Source organism: Canis aureus, chromosome 12 (assembly GCF_053574225.1).
Source record: "Canis aureus isolate CA01 chromosome 12, VMU_Caureus_v.1.0, whole genome shotgun sequence".
NCBI classification, from domain to species: Eukaryota; Metazoa; Chordata; class Mammalia; order Carnivora; family Canidae; genus Canis; species Canis aureus.
In genome coordinates, this window is record NC_135622.1 from 7,573,281 (window position 1) to 7,582,493 (window position 9,213).

The window sequence follows — 9,213 nt, forward strand, 5'->3', positions numbered from 1 at the left end:
ACCTGCTTCTCCCTCTGCCTGTGTGTCTGCCTCCCCCCTCTCTCTGTGTCTCTCATGGATAAATAAATGAAATCTTTTTTTTTAAGGGGTGCCTGTGTGGTTCAGTGTGGTTGAGTGTCTGCATTTGGCTCAAGGTGTGATCCTGGAGTTCTGGGATAAAGTCCCACATCAGGCTCCCTGCAAGGAGCCTGCTTCTCCCTCTGCCTGTGTCTCTGCCTCTCTATGTGTCTCTCATGAATGAATAAATAAATAAAATCTGAGAGAGAGAGAGAGAGAGAGAGAAACATGAAGTGAGCTCCATATTCACCCTAAAATTTTTCTCCTAAGCAGATTTTCCAAATTAGATACTAGAAAACAAAAGCCAAGTAAAAGCTGGCAGTACTACTGGGCTGAATAGTCAAAGGCCAAAGTTTGGGCTGTTAAAGTGGCTGGGACTTGAGGGAGAACTCCCAGAGAAAGAAGAATGGCAGAGAAGTAGTTCAATTGCCCAGTGCAATTCCCCTCAGGTAGTGGCCAGTTGTAAAGCCCAACATACACAAAGCATATCCCAGAACCAAACCAATCAGAACAAAACCTACACCAGAAAACAGCAGTTTATTTATTTTTTTTAAAGATTTTATTTATTTATTCATGAGAGACACACACAGAGAGAGAGGCAGAGACACAGGCAGAGGGAGAAGTAGGCTCCATGCAAGGAGCCCGATGTGGGACTCGATCCCAGGTCTCCAGGATCACACCCTGGGCTGCAGATGGCACTAAACCGCTGTGCCACCGGGGCTGCCCAGAAAACAGCAGTTTAGAGGCTAATGAGCAAAGTAGAGATTTCAGCACCCAGTGATGAAGGATAGTTGGAAGGCAGACAGGGAGGGACAAGGGACCTCATGCCCTAAGAGGAAACCACTCTTTTATTTGACAGAGCAAGCAAGGGGGAGGAGAGAGAAAGAGGGAGAAGCCAACTCCCCATTGAACAGAGGGTCCAACTCGAGGCTCTATCCCAAGATCCTGGGATCATGACCTGAGCCAAAGGCAGATGCTTAACCACTGAGCCACCCAGGCACCCCTAGAAGGAATCACTCTTTAAAGGATTTTACACTGCTGGAAGGAGCTCTTCCCCTCCCCACCTGATAGATAGATGACAAAAACCTGATTGGATGACAGGCATTGCCTGGAGGGTTAATCAGATTAAAATGGCCCACCAATAAGCCCACAAAACCCCCTATACTTAGAAATTCTGGTGGCAACCCTCTCAGGTCCCCTCCCTCCTTAGGATCTTTGTACTATCATTTTGCTACCACTCAATAAACTTTGCTTTGCTGCCCACCACACTGTCTGGTCTACCTCTTCATTCTTCGAAGTGGCCTGACCAAGAACTGCGAGCACTGACACAGAGAAAAAAAATCCTGTAACACTAACACAACTTGGAATTCAAGCCTCTCCAAGATAAAGAGAACTCCAGGGCTTTCAGTTGAGACCCAAAAAAGGCTGTACTCTTAGATTAAGGGTGATACAGTACTGAGATAGAATAGATCTAACAAAGCTGAAAGCCAAGTCTTTACAAGAGCAAAGTGATCCACTGGTATTCCTTATGCCTATCAGAACATAACTCTATGGAGGTAGATAACACAACCTCTGAAATTTTTTCCTCCACAATGTCAAAGATACAATATAAAATTATGAGGCACGTGAAAAACCAAATCCAAATGGCTAAACATGAGGAGAAAAGTTAACAGAAGCAGACCCAGACATTAGAATTGACATGAGCTTAAATAACTATGACTAAATAGGCTTAATAAAAAAGAGGAAAATATGTGCAAAGATTAAAAGATAAATAATTTATTTCAATATAGAATTGGAACTTATTAAAAAACAGATGGACATTCTAAATATAAAAATACAATAACTGGAAATAACCCATTGGTGTGTTCAACAGCAGTCTGAATGTAGCAGAAATCAGCATTTGTGAAGTGGATGATAGGACAATAGAAAATTTCAAAATGAAGGACAGAAAAAGGGGAGGAAAAAGCAGAGCATAACAGGCATTTGGTGTACAGTCAAAAGGTATATGTGTAATTGTAGTCTCTGGATTAGAGGAGAGAGAGAATGGGCTAGAAGCAATACTTGAAGCAGTAAAGACCAAGAATTTTCTAAAACTGATGAAAGACATTGACTTCTCAGGTTCCAGAAGTTTAGCAAACCCCAAGTAGAATAAATCACCAACATATCTCACAAATATTAGAAGCAGTTGCAATTTAGAAATTTGATGAAGGCAAATCTGCCATTGAAACAAAGAGGAGGGATCCCTGCGTGGCTCAGTGACTGAGCACCTCCCTTCAGCCCAGGGCATGATCCTAGAGTCCCAGGATCAAGTCCCACATTGGGCTCCTTGCATGGAGCCTGCTTCTCCCTCTGCCTGTATCTCTGCCCCTCTCTCTGTGTGTCTCTCATGGATAAATAAGTAAAATCTTTTAAAAAAGAAAGAAAGAAAGAAAGAAGAAAGAAAGAAAGAAAGAAAGAAAGAAAGAAAGAAAGAAAGAAAGAAAGAAAGAAAAGAGAAAAATCCTGACCAGGAGGCAGGTCTCATAGACCAAATCAATTCCTTAGCTTTTATGCAGTGGCAGGAGTCATTGCATAAAGGAATTGAAAAGGAAGATACACAAGAAAGGATGGAAATTATGTCACTAAACAGAGCCTACCCTCAAATCAGCCCTTGGGTGTCAGAAGAAGAGGGAGTCCAAAGGGAGAAATGAGAATGAATAGGTTGGATTTGCTGGTAGAAAATAAAAATCAATAAGCTCATTAAGCCATAGTTAGTAACTAAACTGAGACTACCAAACCTGTAAATTTCAAAGTTTTGTATAACAAGGCAGGAAGATCTCAAGTGTCCTACCCAGAAAGAGGAAATTATCTCTATAGGGGATTTCCACCTCCACCTGTCACATATTAAACACAGTACCATAAACCATTGAAACTACATTTACAAGTCACAGGTTCAGATAACTGGCTTAACATGATTGGTAAGCCAGAGAGGCTAAAGCTGAAAAGATTTTCTCTTCTTTCTCAACATTGAATTTCTGCTATGATGTTTGGAAACAGCTATGTGGTTCTGAGTTGTCCCAAGAATTAAACTGGGTTCTGGTAACATAATTTTGTTTGGGTAGCCCTATGGCCTTGGAATTGACTTAAATTTTTTTTGGGGGGGGTTGTTAATATTAAGTGTCCTATTACATTTCGGATTGTTTTAAAGTGAGAGACACCAGAAATTTTGATTGAATTAATTCAATCTAACGATATTATAGAAAATATGCGGTAAAAACAGCTAAAGCTATAGCTGGTGAAAGAATCCTGATTCTACACAGGCACCTGATTGAAAATTCTGCAGGCTGACAAAATGTGGAAGCAACCCAAGTGTCCATTGATAGATGAATGAATAAAGAAGATGTGGTGAATGTATACATTCATGGAACATTACTCAGCCATAAAAAAGAATGAAATCTTGCCATTTACAATAACATGGATGGATCTAGAGCATATAATGTAAGTGGCATAAGTCAGTCAAAGAAAAATAAATACCATATAATTTCACTCATTTATAAAATTTAAGAAACAAAACAAACACAGGGTACCTGGGTGGCTCAGTCAGTTAAGCATCCATCTCTTGGTTTTGGCTCAATGCATGATCTCATAGGTCATGTCATGGAGCCCATGTCAGGCTTGTGTTCAGTAGGGAGTCAGCTTGAGATTCTCGCCTTCTGCCCCTTCCCCACTCATGAGCACGTGCGCTCTCTCTCAAATAAATCTTAAAAAAAAAAAAGAACGCAGAAAAAAAAGAGAGAAACAAAAAACAAGAGTCTCAAATACAGAGAAAAAACTGGTGGTTACCAGAGGGAAACTGGGTGGAGGACGTGGTTGAAATAGGTGAAGGGAATTAAGAGTACACTTACCCTGATGAGCACTGGGTAATGTAAAGAATTGTTGAATCACTATATTGCACACCTGAAACTAATATAACATTGTATGTTGAGTATACTGGAATTGAATAAATTAAAAAATAATAAAACAAATTAAAGTAAATAAAAATTTAAAAAGAGAATTCTGAGGGTACCTGACTGACTCAGTCAAAAAAGTATGCAACTCTTGATTCAGGGTCATGAGTTCAAGCCCCATAGCATTTATAAATAAATGCACTTAAAAAATTTCTTCTCAGACTGAGTAGAATAAGTAATTGCAGAATAACATTTGTATTTATTTTTATTTTATTTTTTCAGAATAACATTTTTATATTTTAATTTCTGTGAGCTTTAAGGATTCTGGATTTTCTATGGGGTTTAATTTATAAATGGGAGGAGATTTAATCTCTTAATTTTTCTTCTGGAAACCTGATAATGAAAAAAAGTTAATATTCAAATTTGAAATATCTTTTGATATTATATAATTTTAGTGTGTCTCTCTTGACATTTATTTCATTACATGATTTGTGGTATACTATGTTAGATAACAGGTTAATAGTTTAACTTGGTAAAAAGAATTTCTTATTTTCATTATTCATATTTCATTGAATATGAATATTTCATATTTCATTATATTTGGTAATTATCTAATGACATATGATGTTGAATACATGTTTGTTTAGTATCTGTAGTTCTTCTTTAATTAGATGTTTGCTCAGATCTTCTGCTCACTTAAGTGGGTTGTTTTATTCTTTTATTGTTGAGTTCTAAGTGTTCTTTATTTTAGAAAAGAATTATTTGTTAGCAAATGTACTTAGTAAATATTTTCTCCCAGTCAGTAGTTTGTCTTTTCATTCTCTTGGCAGGGTCTTTCACAGAGCAGAAGTATTTAATTAAAATTAAATGTAGTTCAATTTATCAATTCTTTCGTTCATGGCTCATATCTGTGTTGTAACTAAGAAACTGTCACCACAGCTAACGTCACCTAAATTTTCTCCTATGTTATATTCTAGGCATTTTCTAGTTTTGCTTTTATATTTATATCTATGATATATTTTAACTTAATTTTTGTGAAAGGTATAAGTTCTGTATTTAGATAATTTTGCATGTGATGTCCAGTTTTTCCTGCACACAATTTGTTGAAATGCTTATCTTCTCATCATTGATTTGCCATGCTCCTTTGTAAAAAATCAGTTGTCCAGGTTTGGTTGGTCTACTTTTCTGTTCTATTCTGTTCCACTGATCTATTTGTCTATTGTTTTGTCAATGTCACACTGTCTTGATACTCAGATAGTGTTAGTTCTCTGACTTTGTTCTTCTCTTTCAATATTGTCTTGGTCTTTTGCCTCTCTATATAAACTTTAGAATCAGTTTGTGGATATCCACAAAATAACCCGTGGCATTTTGATTGGGATTGCATTGAATCTTTAAATCAAGTTGGGAAGAAATGGCATCCTGACAATATTGAGTTTTCCTATCCATGAATATGGAATACCTTTCCATTTATTTGGTTCTTCTTTGAATTCTTTCATCAGTTTTTAGGTGTATTCCCAGAATCATGCAACCATCACTGCTATCTTATTTTAGAACATTTTGATCATCCCAGAAAGAAATCTTGTAGCTTGGTTGCCTGGGTGGTTCAGTCAGTTAAGTGTCTGCCTTCAGCTCAGGTCATGATTCCAGGGTCCTGGGATCAAGCCCTATGTTGGCTCCTTGCTCAGCAGGCTTTCCCTCTCCCTGTGCTGTGCTTCTCCCTCTCCCTCTGCCTGCCACTCCCCCTGCTTGTTCTCTCTCTCTCTCTCTCTCTCTCTCTCACCATTTCCATACTCATCACCTGCTCTCCCTCCTTTCAGTCCTTGGCAAGCACTAATCTACTTTTTGTCTTTATAGATTTGTTCATTCTGGGGATTTTATGTAAATGGAAGCATGTAATATGTAGTCTTGTTTTAATGATTTAATCATTTGGAGAGAAAGAGAGCACAAGTGTGAGGAGCAAGGGGAGAAGAGAGAATCTTAAGCAGACTCCATGCTGAGCATGGAGCCTGACATGGGGTTCAATCCCATGACCATTACATCACAACCTGACCTGAAACCAATAGTCAGATGCTCAACCAACTGTGCCACCCACACACCCCAATATGTAATCTTGCATATTTGCTTTTTCTCACTTAGTGTAATTTTTTCAAGGTTTTTTTTTTTCATTTTGTAGCATGTGCCAGTATTTCCTTCATTTTTACTGCCAAAAATATGTCACATTGTATGGAAATGCCATATTTTGCTTATTCATCAGTTGATGGACACTTGGGTTATTTCCACTTTTTGGCTATTATGAATAATGCTGCTATGAACATTCACATACACACTTTTGAGTGGACATGTTTTCAATTATTTTGGGTAGATATTTAAGAGTGGAATTGCTGGGTTGTATGGTAACCCTATGCCTAACTTTTTGAGAAAATGTCAAACTATCTTCAAAAGTGATTGCATGATTTTACATTCCCACCGCAGTGCATGAGAGTTCCAGTCCCTGTATATTCTCACCAACATTTGTTATTACATGTCTTTTTGATTATAGCCATCCTGGTGGATATGAAGTGGTATCTCATGATGGTTTTGATTTGCATTTCCCTAATGGCTAGTGATGTGCTTATTAGATATTTGTATATCTTCTTTAAAAAAAAAACGATTTTATTGATTTATTTTAGAGGGAGAGAGAGAGAGAGCACAACTGGAGGGAGGAGCAGAGGGAGAGGGAGAGAGAATCTCAAGCAGACTCCATTCTCAGTGTAGACTCCAACATAGAGCTCAATCCCAGGACTCTGAGGTTATGACCTGAGAGAAAATCCAGTTAGACACTTAACTGCACTCCCAGGCACTCCTATATGTCCTCTTCGAAGAAATGTGTATTCAAATCCAGTACCTGAGGTACCTGACTGGCTTAGCTGGTAAAGCATGTGACTCTTGATCTTGGGATTGTGAATTCTACACGTTAGGTATAGAACTTACTCAAAAAAAAAAAATCCACTACCCATTCTTTAGTTGGATTGTTTGTCCTTTTGTTGTTGAGTTGTTAATAAGATATAGATATAGGTATCTATATATCTATATAATATCTATTATAATATATACAATGGATACAATTCTTTGACCTTATATATGATTTGCATATATTTTGTGGTTTGTCTTTTCACTTTCTTGATTATGTCCTTTGAAGCAAAAAAAGCTTTTACCTTTTGGTAAAATCCAACTTACCTATTTTGTCCTCCACCATGCTTTTGGTGTCATACTTAAAAACTAATGCTGAGGGGGCAATTGGGTGGTCCAGTAGTTGAGTCTCTGCCTTTGGCTCAGGTCGTGGTCCTGAGGTCTTGGGATTGAGACCCGCATCAGGCTCCCTGCAGGGATTCCCTTGCCTGTCTCTGCCCCTCTCTCTGTGTCTCCTATGAGTAAATAAAATCTTAAAAAACAAACAAACTACTGCTGAGTCCAAGGTCACAGAGATTCATTCCTATATTCTATTCTAAGAGATATATACTTTGAGGTCATATGTTTAGGTTGATGATCATTTTGAGGTAATTTTTATATATGGTGTGAGTTGGGGGGTCCATCTTCAATCTTTTACATGTGACTATCTAGTTGTACCAACATCATTTGTTGAGAAGACTATCCTTTCCCTCATAGAACTATCTAAGCACCCTTGTTAAAAATCAGTTGATAATAGATATACGGGTTTATTATGTATTTATATATTGTTTATGTATTGTCAATTATATTCCATTGATCTATATATCTATCCTTATTCCAGTACCACACTGTTTGATTACTGTTACTTGTAGTAAGTTTTGAGGTTGGAAAGTGTGAGTTCTTCAACTTTGTTATTTTTTTCAAGATTGTTTGACTCTTCTGGGTCCTATGCATTTCTAGATGAATTCTAGGATGAGCTTCCAATTTTTGAAGAAAACAAAACAAAACAAAACAAAACTGGGGCACCTGGGTGGTTCAGTTGATTAACTGTCCAATTCTTGACTTCAGCTCAGGTCCTGATCCCATGGTTATGAGATCAAGCCCCATGTCAGATTTTGCACTGAGCATGGAGCCTGATTAAGATTCTCTCTGTCCCTCTGCCCTAACCTTTATCTCTTTCCCCTTCTCTTAAAAAAAAAAACAAACCCAGCTGGGATCATGATATGGATTGTAATGAACATGTAATTATTGTTATTTTAATAGTTACTTGGCAATTATTGTTATTTTAACCCCATTAAATCTTTCAATTCATGAACATGGGATGTCTTTCCACTTACTTAGATTTTCTTTAATTTCTTTCAACAATATTTTATAGTTCTCGGTCTATAAATCTTATACCTCTCTTATTAGAATTACCTAAATATTTCATTTATTTTATGCTGCTGTAAATGGAATCATAGTCCTAATTTTATTTTTGGATTGTTCATTTCTAGTGCAATGAAATACAATTGATTTTTGCATATTGATCTTGTAGCCTACAACTTTGATGAATTCACTTATTCTATTTTTTTGTGGATTCTTTAGAATTTTTAAAAAATTTTTATTATTTATTAATGGGAGACACACAGAGAGAGAGGCAGGGACATAGGCAGAGGGAGAAGAAGGCTCCCTGAAAGGAGCCTGATGTGGGACTCAAACCTAGGACCCCGGGATCATGACCTGAACCAAAGGCAGATGCTCAATCACTGAGCCAACCAGGTGCCTCTAGAATGTTCTTTTTTTTTTTTTCAAAAGATTTATTAATTTTTTTAGAGAGAGAGAAAGCACGAGTGTTGGGGGTGGAGAGGAGCAAAGAGAGAGAGAAGCAGACTCTTCGCTGAGCAGGGAGCTTGACTACGGGCTTGATACCAGTACCCTGGGATCATAACTGAGCTGAGGGCAGATGCTTAACCAGCTGCACCACCCAGGCACCCCAGCATTAGTGTTCTTTAAACATTTTCTGGAGTTTACAAGTTAAGGTATCTGGATGTGGACTTTTCCTTGTGGGAGATATTACTATTACTATTACAATTATTATTAATTCAATCTTTGTACTTGTTATAGGTTTAGTCAGGTTTTCTATTTCTTCTTGAATCAATTCAAGTAGCTCGTATCTTTCTCAGAATTTGTCCATTTCATCTAGTTTATCTAATTGGTTGGCACACAATTATTCGTTGTATTCCCTTATAGTCCTTTTTATTTCTATAATTTAGTGGTGATATCCCCTCTCTTATTTGTAATTTGACCCATGTTAAATAAAAGT